The sequence below is a fragment of the Crocodylus siamensis genome, chromosome 1 (genome assembly GCF_052110815.1).
Source record: "Crocodylus siamensis isolate JL-2025a chromosome 1, ASM5211081v1, whole genome shotgun sequence".
NCBI lineage: Eukaryota > Metazoa > Chordata > Crocodylia > Crocodylidae > Crocodylus > Crocodylus siamensis.
In genome coordinates, this window is record NC_143395.1 from 227,959,623 (window position 1) to 227,976,649 (window position 17,027).

The following is a 17,027-nucleotide window of genomic DNA, read 5'->3' on the forward strand; positions in this document are numbered from 1 at the left end:
CCCTCTGTGTCTCTACCCCAGCTTTACAGACTTCATGGCAGAAAGTGCCTGTGCAACAGTAGTTGAAATTTCAGGAGTAAGGATTTCTTTTTAAACCCATCAAAGTCATTTTACCTTCACACCCTTCATTTTGCTAAGGCAAACTTTGCAATGTGTTCTATCTGCATTTACCTTCCCATTATGGCTCATTAGTGATTACCAAGCTGTCTAGGCTTAAAGAGCAGCTTTCTTCTTTGTTATCAGCCTGCTGCTGCTGTCTGATTTAAAGACAGTCTAGCACTGGTAGCATCTGTAATCCATTCATTGGTGATGAATTGTGATGTCACAAACAGTAGATTGTGGCATCACTGAAGGAAACTGGTTGATAAAGGGGGAAGAAAGCCTGTATTTACACATAAATGTCTTTATAATCAGCCAAGCTAGGAAAGACAATCCAGGAAAATAGAGCTGAGCTATTAATTGGGAGGTGGCTGAAAAAAATGTGATATGTTCAAAGCCTGCATGAGCGTGGTTTCCTGGAAAAGTGCACTCTAATGTGATAAAGACAGTCGTGGAGGAAATAAACAAAGATGAGCTGAAATGAGGTTCAGGCTTCAGCAAAAGAGATCTGAGCACAGAAAGCACTGATATCAGCACCAGGGACTATTTTCAAGGAGCAAGAGGTAAGAGAGGGAGAAGGGGGGAAACAGAAAGAATCTGAACAGTCATGGGTGGTTGAATTTTTTCATTTATTCCAGAGACGAGCTGGAGCAAACTTCCAGATGCCTCCGGACTTGGCAGAGTTTAGAATCAGAACCCACATCCAAATTCTGCAACTGTTCCCTCACTCACCACATGCAGTCCCTAATGAGCTTAAAAAAATAGCCAGAGTGTGCAGTTTGGAATTATGGTGCCAGGCTGGCACTCCAGAGAGCTGGGTTGTATTCCTGGCTCTGCAAATCACCTGCTATCACCTTCCCTGTACTTCTTCCTTTCCTTTGTCTTCAGTCTCCCTAGGGTGTAAGTTCTCTGGTGCAGAGACTGTGTCTGTATGTACAGTGCCTCATTTGGCTTCTCTAATATAGATAGATAGATATAAAACTTAGATAATATATATAAAAGAATAAAAATAAGTCCCTAAATGTGGTGTGAAATTGTGAATACAGATCTCAGGGCTGCAATTCAGCCCGTTCCCCCCACCCTCTCCCTACTTATCACTTTCTCTGCTTTGGTTCAGTTGCCACTGCTGTTTCTACACGTTCATCTTGTGGTCAATCAAGGCATTGGCAAAGCACATTCTATGAAGCCCAAGCTGCAGCAGATCGACATCTTTTGGCTGTAACCAAATAAAAAATAACGACGGGATACTTTTACCTATTTGAACTGGGACTGTTCAGAAGAAACACCAATCCTGACAGTTTCTGCATCAGTGAAGTGCTGTACATTGCCAGTGCCACAGACATGGAAAGAACCTGGCCCCTTCCCGATGCCCGTCTGTAATTCATTAATGTTCCTAGCAGCTGCATAAACATTACAGGGAGAACAGAGGCAATACTACCATGAATTTAACAGCATCTCCTGCTTGGAGAGAAGATTTCCAGGGGAGGAATAACAATATCAGGCTTAGCTGGCATTTTCATCCCTCCATCTCCAGGCACTTTACAAAGGTGGCTCATTTCATTACAGAAGGAGAAACAGAGGCACAGAGAATGAGGATGCCTTGTCAAGGGACACCCAGAAGGCCCAGAAACAGAATCAAGCTTTTCAGAATGCTTTTTGATGCTGTAGTCATTCGAATGTACTGCCTAGAAGGAAACCATCTTCCAAACACCTTCATCCATATAACGAAGAGAGGTCTGAACAAGATGAGGGAAGAAATCTTCACTTGACCAGATTTGATGCGAGTCCAAAGAGCCAATACTTGTCTTCCTGAAACAAGTACAAAAAATAAGAAACATTCTCATTGCCAACAGAAATGAAATGCGAATGCTCTTTCTTTAACAACTTACCATGAAGATTTTGATTGACACACACAGTCTGTCACAGAAATGGCCATCTCTAAGCTGCTTGACATCTCCATGCTAATAAGTATATTTATATGTTGTCACAGATAGTTGTTTATATACAGAGCAGGGGAGTAGGAATCAGGGGCTCTGGCTTCTATTCTCAGCTTTGCTACAGGCTCACAGTGTTACTCATGCAAGTCATTCCATTAATCAGTTCTCCAGCTTCCTCCTTTCTAAAGTACATTATTGGCACCTGTGGGGTTGGGTTGATCTTTATTGAACCGAGAGCCCTTGATGAGAGGAGCCCACAAGGAAGTGTCATTGGATTCTTGAGTTCCCCAGGTAATCCTGATCCCCAAGGCAAAGCTAAACTGCCTCTGTCCTGAGGTGCTGCCAGGAAGCACACTCTGCTCCCTCATGCCTGCTTAGCACATGCCCAAAGCAGCAAATTATGCAGTACAGCCCTGAGTGTGAGCCTTGAGCTGCTCTGCTTTGGATGTGCAGGGGCTCAGGGATGCACTAAAATGGCTACACTGCTAATGTACAGGCTTTGGTACACAATCAATGGGAACAAGTAAGCCTGGTATTCTTCTCAGCTGCCCTCCCAGGCTCACTGCAGAGGTAATATAGACATATCCATAAACTAATTGATTAATTTAGATTTATACAGGGGTTTTAAACAAGGCTCTTCTCCATAAGTTGGCTAGATGGCCAAACAGACCGTCTAAAAATGTATGTCCTTGTCTGATGAAAGGGCATCTGGACAATTCAGTACAGCTCACCAAGAGTAAGCTGGGCAACTTAGAAAAGCTCAGCAGCCCTTGCTCTTCCAATAATTTCCAACCTTTACAGTAACCTCTGACCAGCCATGGTCAAGCACCTCAACATGGCAGAAGTGGCATCTGAAGGCTATGAGGCTGCAGCTAATTTGGATTTAAAACAGGAAGCAAATTCCAAAACCCAAATGTCCCCAGATAGAATGCCCACCCCACTCTCATTGTACCAGCAGGGCCTCAGCACAGGCACCTTGGGGACCATCGTGCAGCATCTCTGCAGGCACAGAGCTGGCTCTGCATAGTTGAAACACTCACGCACAACTCTAACCAGCTCCAGTCTTGCCTATTGATTCCCTGAAAGGTTTTTGGTTTCCTCTTCTTTTGTGAAGCCAGCCTTTACTTCTCCTTTCCAGAGACCACGTATTCCTGCCCACCCCTTCTGCCTCCTCCACCTTTCAGCTCAGCTCTTTAACCCATGTACAGACCTGAGACAATGGAGCCAGTTGGCAGAAGAAGCTGGAGCCCTGATCCTTACTGATAATCCTCTCTCATCTCTTAGGTTTAGAACCTCAGGACCTGCTCCTCCACAAAGCCTGTGCAGTTAGCTGCATGACATACCTGAACCAGCTGATTTCCCTGGTATTTAAAATGAAAGGAAAAGAAGAAAAATAAAGGGGGTGGGGGAGACGGGTGGGAAAGTGGAAAGAAACCTGCAGAGAGAACAAGAAAGAATAGAGCTGATCTATGTACTCTGAGATTTTACTACCATCTAGTGGCTGTAAAATGCATACCAGATGATGAATCAGGAATGGAGAGGGGCAGAGGCTGGCAGAGGTGTCTCCTCCATCTGAGATACTTCAGGAGTAAGTAGTGACTTGATGTGCCTTGGTTTTGGGACGTCCATCAGTAGGCTCCTTAAAGGTAACTGATTTCCAGAGAAAGGTTAGCTAATCCCACCCTGAAAAAGCAAAAGCACCTCAAAGATTTTGGGCACTCAAGATCATTCATCTCTGGCCATAGTGCACACAACACTAACACAGGCATGCCATTTCATAAGTGGAAAGAGGCTGGGAAAGCACTGCTCATATTTTCCCCTTCTGTATCCTCTATATCATGACTTCTAGCAAAGCTCCGGTAACTTATTTTTGCTGACTATAGCACACCTACATACTTTCTAAAGGGCTAAAATAAATACTTTTATAGTAGCTGTCTGGATTATTTGTTAATCGTCTGAGCATAAATCTGTCTATCTTTTTTTAAGATAGGAAATACTTCACATTTCAAAGAGACAAAGTTAAATAGGTCTGTGCAATAAAGGCAATGTATCAAGTACTGCCCAAGTAATAAATGCTGTATGCTGAATAATCTTATGTAGCAATGACACTATAATCAATTGATGGATGAGTTAAACTCTTTCAGAACTCACTCAAAATACACTAGATGTGGTAGCATAAGTGTGTCCATTTTTTAGATAGGCCCCAGCCATCAATAACAACAAGGGCTGGGAATGGGGAAAGGTCTTCTGAAATAACAAAGGATATTTCTAAAGTGTCAGGCTCTTTTTTTTCCCCCTCAGGACTACTTACGCATTCTCATCTAGCCCAAGTCAGTTATTTCCCTTACAGGGACGAGGACAATAGGGCAAAGTCAACCAGCTGGAAGGGAAATAGGAATATAAAAGCTAAATTGCAGCTGCAACCCAGATTTAGGTGGAACAGGCCATTTTGTTCAGCCAGAAAAGTCTGAAGAACAGGGGAAAACATATTGTTATTTTCATCCTAAGATGCTTCTTTGCCTTCCTGGAATCTCCCCAGAACTGGAAATGGAAGGACTACAATACCACCAAAAGAAAAGATTTTCTGGAAACACAGACTATAATTTCTAGCAAGATATTCAGCTATATTTGGCAGGCCTGAGAGCTAGGGAATCAGATAACACAAATTCTGAACACTTTTCCAAACCAAATTAAGATGGGAGATTCACCCATTACTGCCCAATACGGCTGTTTGCTTCATAATTGTCTTTTCCTAATGAGTTGACGTTATGAGCTGCTTGTCATTTCTGTGGTTTTCTGCTACAGATACAAGGATTATCATGGATTTAGGATTTATAACTCATTTGAAAGATGAATAACTTGCCGCTGTATGCCTCTACCAGAAATAGAGATAAGGGAAGCACAGTGTATTGTTGTGCCTTGTGAAAATAGATGGGTTTTGCGACAGTACATAAACACCACTGAATCCAGGCTCTGGTGAACCAAGGAGAGTAGTGAATTTCAGAGCAAAGAAGCTAAGAATACCCTGCCAGCAGCCTGCTCTGGCTTATGCAGGGTCTTCATAAAGTCCTTGTGCATTTTTAAACTTTAATAACTTAGGTTGTGCACAAGGACTTTATGAAAACCCTGTACAAGCAAGGGATAAAATCAAAGAGCCATGAGGAATGCACCTTCTCCTGACTGGCTAAAAGCAAAGGGAAAATCCCCATTTTCCATCCTGGTTTGGAGAAGCAACAGCCACAGCATGCTGGCTGAGACTACAAGAGCTCACCATACTAATTATTACTTAATGCAAACACCTCAGACACACTCAAACTGAAACAATAACAGGGGGCAAGAGCAGATTTCTCCTACCCGCATGAATTTTACTAAGCACCATTCCTCTGCATCCTCCATACCAGAGGCATAACTAGCCAGTATTGCAATATGGGCAATACTGTAACCTTCCCCGTATTGTACTGGATACGGTATCGGCCAATAATGTAACCCAACACACAGAATCTTCCCTCCTTTTTTGCTGCCAAAAACTGGTGCTTTTGGCCACTTGATATGCATGCTGGTGGCAAAAAAAAAGGAGGTGACTTGTCTCCTAGCATCAGCAAACAGCTGACTGTTCCTCCTGTACAACAGACTGCCACAGCTTCTGTGCTTTCCCTGCTGCCAGAGTTGCTGGGAAGGTGCAAGATGTTGGGGGAGGGCGGTGGGTGATGAGGGATGCGAGAGTGAGGTGCCCCAACTAGGTCCTGATACTTCTGCCTGAATCAGTGCCTAGCTTACCTGCCCATTGTGATGCTACTGCTGCACACCCTTGAATTCCCATCCCTCCTTTTTCATTATTCCTTTCCAGTGCCATGATGAGGAAACCATAGGCAGATTAATGCATGGGCCAGCTGGGCATGAGCCCAGGGGCCCCTCCTAATTGCCAGTAGGGAGGCAAAAATGGCACCCAGTTTAAAACCTTGGCTTTCACATTTGTTATCCTGCAGCCAGAAGTGGTACCCCTCCCCAGTGAGGCTGGGGGTGGGTAGGCTGGGGCGGGGCTGGGCTGGGCTGGGCTGGGCTGGGCAAGAGTACTACAGAGCCCCGAGCCTGGGGGGGAAGGGCCAGGCCAGGAGTGCCACGCCGCACCTCTGCAGGTGGGCATTGGCACTGGGCAGGGGCTATAGCCCCCAAAATTCACCTTAGCCCCCCCATAGCCACCCCTCCCAGTGCCACCACCCACCTGCAGAGGTGCAGTGCAGCACTCCCAGCCTGACCCCATGTATATGCACGACAGCGTGGAAACAGCTGGACAGCAGCACCTGCAGGTCAGTGCAACAGGGGCCGGGCGGGAGTGAGCCAGAGCCAGGGGTGGCTCGTGGGGAGTTAGGGGGAGCAGGAAGGGGATAGAGGGCTGCCTCATAGAATCAAGAGTAGGGGAGGAGGGAGGTCCTGGAGCAGGGGAGAGTGTGTGGCTGGGTGTGCAAGTATATGTGTGTGCATGTGCGTATGTGCATGTGCATGTGTGTGTGTATGTGTGTATGTGTTCATTGTAGGGAGAGTATGTTTGTGTCTGTGTGTCCATGTGCAGAGAGTGAGTGAGAGTAGAGCACATGTCTGTCTGTGTACATGCCTGTACGTATGTGCTTGTGTGTGTGTATGTTTGGCCATAGTCTGGGGGGAGGGGGGAGTAGGGTGTGCCCCTCCCCAGCCCAGCAGGGTCCACCAGCACCAGGAGGGGAAGCTCCACCCCCCGCCCACACACACACACACGCACACACACACACACACAGCCCAGCTCCCAAAATTGGGGGCCTCCAATTTTGCGTTCACCCAGGGCCCCAGTACAAGTTAATCTGACTCTTGCTTTAGTGTTTAAAGAAGCATCCATGTTCCTTCACAGTATTGAACTGCTGACCTCCCCATAAGAATCACAATAGCAAACTGTAGTCATCAACTGCTTTGGTGCATCCATTTCCCACAGGCTTCCAACACACCAGTGGAATGGACAGCTGGATAAACCTCACACTCATTTGAAAGATGAATAACAGTGAAGAAGTGCAACACAGCACATCGCCATGTTCTTCACACACCACTGTCTGTTCTGCCATCTTTATTTGGTACTCCTTCCCCATCACTGGCTAAGAATGCTCCAGGAACTGGGGAGCAGCCAAAAGGAGTGTGCTTGATACATGGGGCAAGTACCCAACAAAGATCACTGAGGCTATGCAGAATGAGAGTGGAGAAAGAAAGCCAATCATTCCCAGCTCTTCTCCTTTCTCCTTCTGTCTTTATAATCTTTAACCTTTAACTCTCAGATGTTAGGGCATCCATTCATAGCTTCTTTGAATTTGTGGTACCCCAACTGAGAATCACTGTTGTACTACTTTGGCTTACCAAGTAATTCCTTATTCAATAAAGTGTTTACTGGACTCTTAACATTTTCCTTGTCCCACAGCAGCAGTGCCATTGTTCCACCTACCCTGCATGCCTCTGTTTCCAAGAAATACTGTGTACGGTTGGACCAGGAAGGGCTGCGTTAAGAGCAGATTTCCAAATATGGCTCTCCAGGAAGCACACAACACAGTCCTACCTGACCCGGGAGGTGGCAGCGATGCATACATTGCAGTAGCCCTGAAAGGGTCTCATGATACCCCAGTTGAAAGCCAGTGCCTTTCTGCATCCTTTTAAGTACCAATTTCAAGATATGGAAATTCAGGCACAGAGAGCCGAAAGCCAAAATTTCAACCTTGCTTGCCTAAAGCAGTATAGTGAACGAACAAACCAGATTTTCAGAAGTTGTAAACACACTTGCTCCTGTTGAGGTCGATGCAGTCAACCATAGTTTAAACACCACACTATCTGTTGTTGTAAATGCTGTTGGGTTTTTTAATTATTTTTTTACAGCATACTCTTGTGGCAAAAGTCCCTGTCCATTACTGGTTCTGCTTTACTCAGACAGACTTGAGCACTAGGAATCACGCCTCCCAACAGCTTGAGAGGCATAATTCACTTTGTCGTCAATAATCTCACAATAGAGCCTTGCAATGGTTGCAATTGTTGCTCAATTAATTGCTAGTTAGTGCCTGCCAAACTACCTGCAGTAGTTCTTCCTTTGGCACGATAGAAAGGAAAATAGCTATTTAAAGTGCTCAAAGGTCACATTAGCCTCATACACTCCATTGCCCCTGACCTTGCAAGTCTTTCCAATACAGCTCGGAATAATACACTGAATATTTGACGTGAAAGGCAGATCTGCTTATCTGAGAGTTTAGGAGCACAGATCTCAGGTAGGAAGTTAATCCTATCGGGTGGTTTGGGAACAGCCAGATACTGGCGGTATCCTTGACAGTCCAACCCCACAAGTAACTACAGCAGCCAGCAGTGCAGTGAACATGAGCATTCTGCCCATTAGGATAGGCTTGGGAAAGGGGTGACTCTTAGGAAGTTTAAGAAACAGAAGGAAGGGAAGAAAGGCTTGGTGGAATTATCAGTTTGTGAGTGAGGTGCTAAAATGTGAGGTTATAATTTTTGGCCTCATTTAAATTTCGGTTTCATCTGGGGAGTAGAACTGATAGACCCAGGTATACTTTATAGCCTTCCTTAGCTAGCAGGAAGATCGCCACAGTGGGAGGGATGAGAGTGGCTCTGGGTAGCCATTGTGTGAGGAAACACAGAGGGTTCTCTGCTGGATGTACATGGGAGATCTTAAAACAATGAGCTAAGCATATCATGAATACCAAAGAAGCCACTTTCTTATTGATTCAGCCTGAGAGGAATTCAAATGCACTTCCCACCATCGGAGCATGGAATATTCATGGCCCATGCTGATTGAACTAAAAAAAATAAAAAATAAAAAACCAACCACACCGCGCTTTTGACTTGGAAGACCGGAACTGAATCTCTCTTTTCACAGTATGGTCCTGTATGGCCAGGGATTACATTACAGTTTATGTATGTATGTTCAGGAGAATTCATTTTCTTCTGAAATGAATGAGAGAACTATAAAACCATACAAATAGCATGAGTGTAACATGGTCATTTTTTTTAAAGGGAGCTCAAAAATAGTGGCAGAAAAGAGAATGTTGTGATTATAAGATGGCTTAAGGCAGCAGTTCTCAATCTGCGGTGTGGGTACCACCAGTGGTACACAGACAACCTGTCAGTAGTAAGCGTTAACAGATTTATTGTCATTACTTTATATGATAAAAATTTGCTGGTGGTACTTAAAACTGTATCCTTTCAACTTGGTGGTACACAATCTGTCAGAGTTGGGAAACTGATGACTCAAGGATTTGGAGAGGAAGTTGCTTAGTAAAAGGCCTGGTCCCAGTTTCCACATAAAACCTATGCCTTAACCAAGCCCTGCCCACAGACCATATCCCAACATCATCCCTGAGGACCCAAGCGAAGTGCACCCCATGATCATATTTGAAATTCTACACTGTAGCAGGGCACCAGGGTGCCTGCTACTAGCAGGAGGAATAGGGCTGCTGAAGAAGGGAGCAACACAGATGGGGGTTGCTAGGGCAACCAGGCAGGTCATGTGGCCAGGAGGGGGCAGGGCCAAGCCCTTATAAACAGCTAGGCCAAAGCCTAGCTAGCAGTACCCTTCTGGATGCTGCAGGAGCAGGAGATCTGTGGCTGAGCTGAGCGGCCAGAGTTGGTGGTTGCAGCCTTACCTTAGTGATCAGCTGTGATGATGCTAGGGATGAGAACACCCTGACGAGAGGTAGGGTTGGGAGCCCTAGAGGGGCTTGGAGTTTACATTATGAGTAGGTAGGCTCTTTGTTGGTTTTGTTACAGCTGTTTGGGCTTGGCTTGAGGTATGGTTAACCGGAGGACCGGGTGAGGCTGTAGGGGAGTGAGGAGGCCTCAGCAGGGCTCCCCAACAGCTTGGGGGTTCCCGGTGCCCAGCAGGGGCACAGTGCCAGTGGGGCACAACTGTTTGTGCCGGAGTGGCGCAGTGTACGGGGTTTGGACCCCAGCCCATGAGGGCAGCAGTTTGCCCAGTGGGGCAAATGACCCAAGAAAGGGTCAAGGGGTCAGGCACGGCTACGGCCACCTGAGCCCAAGCATGGGAAACGCAAGGCGCGAGGAGCGCGGTACAGGCCCCAGAGGGGGCGAGGCCCCGGAGAGGGCGAGGTGCGAGGAGCGCGGTCAGAGGCCCCGAGAGGGGCTGCAGGTGCGAGGAGCTAGGGCGGCAGCTACGTGCCAGGCCCAGGGGCACCGGTAATAGGTCGGTGGGTAGGAGCCCGGCCCAGGGGCGCCAGGCAGGTGACGAGCCCAGGGTGCCAGAGGGAGAGCACCCGAGGGGCAGGGGACCGGACAATGTCCCATGGAACAGCTGCGAGGCTTGGGGCGTGCTAAAGGGGAGGTTTGGAGGCACGCATTTGCCCATAAGGCTGGGGTGAGAGTACCCCCACTTTGGAACGGAGGTGATACCAGCAAGGTGTCGTTAGGTGTAAGTAGGCAGCCTCCCATTCTGAACCTCAACAGCAAAGACGTGGCGGGCGAGTAGAGGGTGCTAGATCACCCTAATTGGCACGGCAAAGGGGCGCTAGCGAGCTCACGGCCTCTCATGGGGCCCCAACCCGTGACATACACAATCTGCAAATAGCATGTTATTCTGGTGCCACAAAGGAGAAGGTGTTTTATTTGTGGGCAGCACTTGGGATAGCCCCACAATTTGTTCCCCCTAACCTGAGTGTCACAGTGTCTACGCATGGAGGGTGCAGATGCTTTGTTAGGTGGGTCCTAGTGCTGCCCCATACAGGAGGTGAGCATTGCTGTATGTTCTTCTGCAGGAAAGTCTGCTCCTGTCTACTCTCTCACCCACCACAACTTTAATGGAAAATAGGAGAATTGATTCAGTTGGGAAGCAGTCCTGAGTTAGGAGAAGACCACAGCTCATCCAGCCAGCTTCTACTGGCTAGTAGAAGAAAGGCTTGATAGCTTGACCCTCAGGGAGTCTATATTGGGAGTTCTTCTGCACCTACACTCCTGCCTCAAGCGTCCATATGCTATCTCAGTCCAGGGTCCTCTGAGTGTCAAACTGGCAGCAAATGTCAGGTTATCAGTCATTGCCTGCCTACAGTCCCTACCTGAGGAGGGCCCTGGGTCTCATCCAGAAGATCCCTGACAGTCCATCAGGTATAAGTATCAAAAAAATGTGGGCCACCTGGCTGTCTCACCCATTTCTGGTGTGTTTTGTCTCGCTGCTTGTCATTCAGCCTTTTCCCTCAGTCCCTGGACCTTCTTGTGTTTCCTGCCAGGTCCTCCATCAGATCAGGAACAGTATCCACTGAACAGCTGTGGTGTAGTGTCCTTGCTGGCAAAGTCATCTGCTGCCAGTGTGTAATTGGCAAATTGTCCCTGCCCAGAACCAGAGGTTCCCCCAAGTCCTGCCTCTAGCTGGGGAAATTTCCCTCCCTGGCCAGCATTTCCCAGCCTGTAGGCTGCGTTATCCAGTCCAGCAGACTCCACCTGGCCAGTTGGAAGTGCGGTCCCAGTGCTGCAGCAGTCATTGCTCCCCAGTGTCAGCGGCAGCCAGGAAAAAACACTGCTGCCATGCAGGTAAGGGAAAGGATGCTAGCAAGGCTTCCTTCTCTCCTGCCACATCTGCTCTGCTACACTGAGGTTTATGCTTCTATGGTTTGCAGCAATAAATTTCAAAGGTTCATTTTTTAAACATGTCAAAAATTCACATTCACTGGATGTCCTTTGTTTTTGTAGTATGAGAGGATAAACAGCCCTATTTCCATCATTTGTTATTTTATGCCTCTGTCATGTCAATTCTTCCCTAAAAACTAAATAGTCAACCTTTTGAGTTTCTACTCCTTCTGTGCTGTTAAATTATTTTTACTGCCCTTGCAACCCCAGGACTTTTGCTACAGAATGTAGGTCTAAGTTGTCACCCAGCAGAAATATAACATGTAGTTGCTATAGAGGCAAGGGAAGACAGAGCAGATAATAAGGATTACATAGAAGTCATTCTATAGTTATACCACTGTTGTTCATTAAGTTAATGAGAACAAGCTGTATAGAAAGATTTCTGAAGGAAGCATATTTGTAGTACTGTTCTGAATGTTGAAAGAGAGGACACCTAGAAAACAAGGAATTAGAGACTTATCCTATTGTTGAAGGCAGCATGAAGAAAGCAAGCAAGAAAGAAGCAAGACAGAAACTAGCAGAATGAGAAAATGGGGAGAAATGAAATGCAAATGAGCATGAGATTGAATGGAGCCCTGACAGCAAGACTGGAATTTGCTGTCGTCAGGGGATAGAAAGGATCCAGGGAGAGTGGCAGGAGAGCTTTGGTGCTTATAAGCACCTCCGTCCTTCTTCCTGCAATTGCACTTTGAGCTTTCTTGAACACCCATTGACAGTATTTTGTTGAAAACAAAACTGGCACTGCTGAGCCTAACTTAGATTGTACCCGAGCAGAGGAGGAGGTCTGCCATACTCGGACACTGTGGGGAAACTGGTGCCATCCTGTGTATTCCCTTTGAAAGCCTTTCATCAGCCAATTAAACTTCCAGGCAGCTTAGCAGAGTCGCATTCAGTTTGCCTTATCTTGCATTCAGTGCTTATCTTAATATTCATTTGGACAGGAGGCGTTCCTTCAGCGAGACTGTTGTGCTCATTTCCTCCGGTATCCAAGTGTAACATAGATGTCAGCCAGGTCAAAAATGGATGCAATGAATCACCACGCTAGATAGCAACACTCAACTTTCCTCATGTTACCTTTTCTGTTCCCTGCAGAGAAAGCCCAGCTCTTGCAGAACCTGTTCACACACTCACAAATGTTCAGGCTAATATTTTTATTACCTTCCCTGAGCTTCTGTAAAATATCCAGAACAAAACACATAGGGACAGATTCAATAAAACTGCTTAAAGGGAGGAACCTTTTGCCTTCTCTTTCTGTGTCAACCTACAGCCCAGGAGGGGCCTGGTTCAAACCTCTTCTTCAGGATGCATGCATTACTAGGCCAAGGTGCTTCATTATTTGGATAAACCTGTCCCAAAGCCTGGGCACAAAAAATCAGATAAAACAGCAATAAACTGTCACATGACCTGTCACAACAGTGGGCCCACTCATCCTTGCTTGCTACAAAGACAAATAAAGACATAAGATTGATGGGTTCACTGCAGCCTCTGTTCCTCTGGGACTTAACACACCATTAAGGCTAGGTTTGAACCAGAGCCCTTCTCCCTTTGGTTTTAAGAATTTTTGAGGGAAGCCAGATCCAAACTTCATAATTCATCTCCACACATCACGTTCAGTCCCACCTCTGTGAAAACTGTGAGGAGACATACAAAGAATTCGATGTCTTGGATGCAATTCAGCAGCAATGCTCTTTGAATATTCTCAGATTCTTAGTAACTCCCAGGGCAATACAATACTCCTGGAATTTTTCTGGAGATGAAATATTAAAGCAGCCTGTGGCATATTCTTGTGATGTAACCAGCAATAATAACTGGGAGAAGCCGAGCAATGGGTCTAAGGGTGAAGGGAATGAAGAAGAGTTGGTGGGGAGGGGGGGCAGGAGAGCAGTATGACTGTTGTTGAGGACAGAAGGGTCAAGTAAACAGAGGAGGAAAGAGAAGCAGAAGTGGAACAAGTGAAATCCAAAACATCTCAAAGCAAGACAGAAATACAACAAACAAAAAATAATAGAACACAATGTAGAATTGCAAGACCAAGATTAGAAAGAACGGGCAGCCAAAAATAAGGCAAAATGCCTGTCGGGGGATAGGAAACAGGAAAGAAAGTGGGGAGCAGCAGCACAGCAAAGCTTCAGAAACATGAGAAAGGGAGAAAGCAGTGTATTTGCTGAACAGCATGATCCTGCCTTGAGCAGGGCAATGGACTAGATGACCTGTTGTGATCCCTTCCAGCCCTAGGATTCTATGACTGTTGTTGTCAGTGTAACATATATTGTCTTTCTATGGCTTTTTATCCCATCTCATTGCCTAGGAGAATGCTAGTGCCTCTGAAACAGCAAATCTAGGATGGCATCCTGGACCCACTGAAGTCAATGGCAAACTCTCTAGTCTTTTAGCTGATGCAAGAATGGCTCAAGTTTTCAGATATAGCGGGATGACCAAGAAAGGGCATTGTTCCACTAACAATGGTCAAGTGTGAAGGGTCAGTTGAAACTGCAGCTTTGGAACCAGGAAACCAGAATCAAAGTGGATAAACTACCAGCTGTCCAGATTATCATAGAGGAAAACAGATTCTGGAAAAGAAAAAATGATCTGGCTATCCCTTCTCAAAGGAGTGTATGGAGGAAGTGAGTCACAGTCATCCGCCAATGAGCCAAGTGAAAAGTCATGCAGCCCGCAGGCCCATGAGAATACCAGAAGGTGATAAGGTGTATTGAAAGACCTAGGAAATAATTGGAGGTAAAAGAGAAGCACTGCCGTTGGAGGAACTTCCAGAGCAGAGGTTGTCAGATACAAAAACATCATATCCAAGAGCACGATTAATCATGAGAGTAATGTGTTATTTGCCCATCATGAATACCTGATGCTGCAGAAGAAAGAGAAATGTTGTGTAGAAATGCCATTAATCTCCCCTGATGGCCACATTATTTCCACTGTATTCTACTTGACATTTCAAGTTGCTTTCTATATATTTTATTGTATATTTTTTCACATTTTCAGTGCTCTATTGCCAAAGAGTCTGAATCATCAGAATTAATCAGTAGCCTGGAATGGAGCCAAGTGCAACAAATAAGGAGCCAGGAGCTTTTGATATTCTCCCAACCCTAGATGGATTCATAACTCACATTTATTCAGATGGGTAAATCTGGGGCTCTTCAAAGGTAAGAAAGTCACCCCTCTGTGAATTGTTGCTGATGATTCCTATTAAAAACAGGAAATTATCATCTCTTGTTCACAGTCAAGGGTATGCATTCATTTTTTTTTTTGGTACGCTGCTTGGACAGCAATGGGGTAGGGGTGCTGTCCCCAATTTGTTTCTCATACTACATGAATCCAGGACCACACAGATCTTAAAGGATTTAGATCAGCATACATGAAAGCAAAATCAAGCTTTAAGAGAGGGAGAGGAAGTAGGCATGGGGGAGGGAGAGGTCACCCCAAATGCCCTATTACAAAATTCAAAAAAAATTTCCTGAATGGAGGAAGAAGTGTATTTGCTTAGTTCTCCTCAATGGACAGGGCTGATATTATTAAGAAAGAATTTAATGTCATAAAAACAAACTAGAATCCCTCCAACCACTGCTAGTTTAGGGTGTTGTTACTTAGTTCACAGAGGCAGCTGGCCATGGAGGCCAACCTGTTCATGGAGGATTCCACATTAAATCCAATTCACTTAAACCTTCAGAAATGTTTATGAAGCACAGCAAAAGGAAAGCTACAGCTGAAATGAGAGCTGGAAGCTCTAGACCAAAGGGATGGCAAAGCCTCAGCTCTTTGGATTAGCTGTCAATTCATCTGGGCCTTGGGGAACCTTCCACTGTCAACAGGTAATGTGTCCAATGAGTGATTTTAGTTTTACAAGAAGCAACTACTGGGAAAGTTTCTGCTGACTGGCATGAGATTGGTTACTTTTTTTTTTTTTTTTAAAGAACTGAATGTATCATGAGTGGTCCGTCATGGTGAGCTGGCCTGCAGTTTTAGCTGGGTTTCTATGTGCTTATGCTGCAGGGGGCCTTGTCATTTGCATAGTTCTGTGCTGAACCAAAATTAAAAATTCTGTTAAGTCTGGAAATCTTTCTGCAAGCCAACATCCAGAAGCTTAATGAAATGCTGCAATAACAAATGCTGTGTAGGGGGAGGGTGAGTCCCCACTGAGATACAGTACCTAGAGGACACTAACATTTCCATGGTATTTTGAAGTGATGTAAAGATGTCAGCTTCCAGGGGACACAATCGGCCCACAATGGAAAAACTTTCTGACAAATGAAAGATTAAAGTGGTACTCTTTGTAGAAAGGAAAGTTGGGTGCAGGGAAGGCAAACTATTTTCTTTATAAATTTTGCATGTTTTAAACCTGTCTGAAGGCTGCTGAGCAATTAGCAGCTGTTTAGGTTTACAGGGCTATTTCTGCATAATGTCATTATGTTGCCTAACTGGCAAGTCTTCTTCTCAGCCACAGGGGAATCATAAAATGCATTCTGATACTTATTGCCCCAGGAACAATTTAAGACAGCTAACAAGAAATATCATCTCTCTCTCTCACACTCTCTCTCTCACACACACACACACACACACACACACACACACACAAAATTCATATATACTTTTACAGCAAGGAGTGTTACAAACACTGTAAATATTTGGCATCTCAGAAAAAGCTGTGAAAGAAAAGCCTGTGTTTTGCTCGGGTATTTACTCTACATATATCACGTCAGGAGCGAGAATAAATAAAACTCTCTTTGTTTGCTCTAAAAATAATTGAACACATGACACAATTAAGTTATTCTAAGAGCTTTGCCTGCTTCTCAAAAACAGTAACTGTCATAATCCTAGACTAAAGTAATAATTCTGTTGTAGGGTTTGAAAGGACAAAGTAACAGATTACCAGGATGTTGCTTTCTGTGCAATATTCACTATTATGAGCCCATTTAAATAAAGCACTTCTGACATAAAGTATTCTTGCAACTAAAACCAAAAACCCAGGATCCCATCATTAAAATGATCATAAAATAAAATGTCCTGGAACATCAGCCCCTGATGCTGAAAACATGTTTGCTGACTTCTTAGAAACTAGCAGCTGCTTTTTTTTTCTAGAAGAAATCCAGAAAGAGTCGTTATACTTATTTTGGGCCTCTGTGATTTGATGTCAGATAAGAATGCAATTGTTTGTGCCTTTGAAAGAATATACTGGGGCATTTATAAAGATACATTGGTTAATGATAAAAATTATGCAAGCCAAGTTCATAAAACACAGGATGGGATATTCTATGCATTGCTCTCTGTCTCACTGGGAGTTTGTGCAAATTTGAATGTGCAGTTTCAGCATTATGAATGAGGAAAGAA

General features: G+C 45.1%; 1 long non-coding RNA gene across 1 annotated transcript; it reads right to left on the bottom strand.

Annotated features, from left to right (window-relative positions):
- Positions 1–657: 657 nt before the first annotated feature.
- Positions 658–3,347, bottom strand: LOC149874229 (uncharacterized). The gene is made up of 3 exons (XR_016439909.1): positions 3,247–3,347; positions 1,989–2,060; positions 658–1,908 (listed from the first exon to the last, which is right to left on the bottom strand). It is a non-coding gene; the product is annotated as an uncharacterized LOC149874229 (long non-coding RNA).
- Between the last annotated feature and the right edge of the window lie 13,680 nt (positions 3,348–17,027).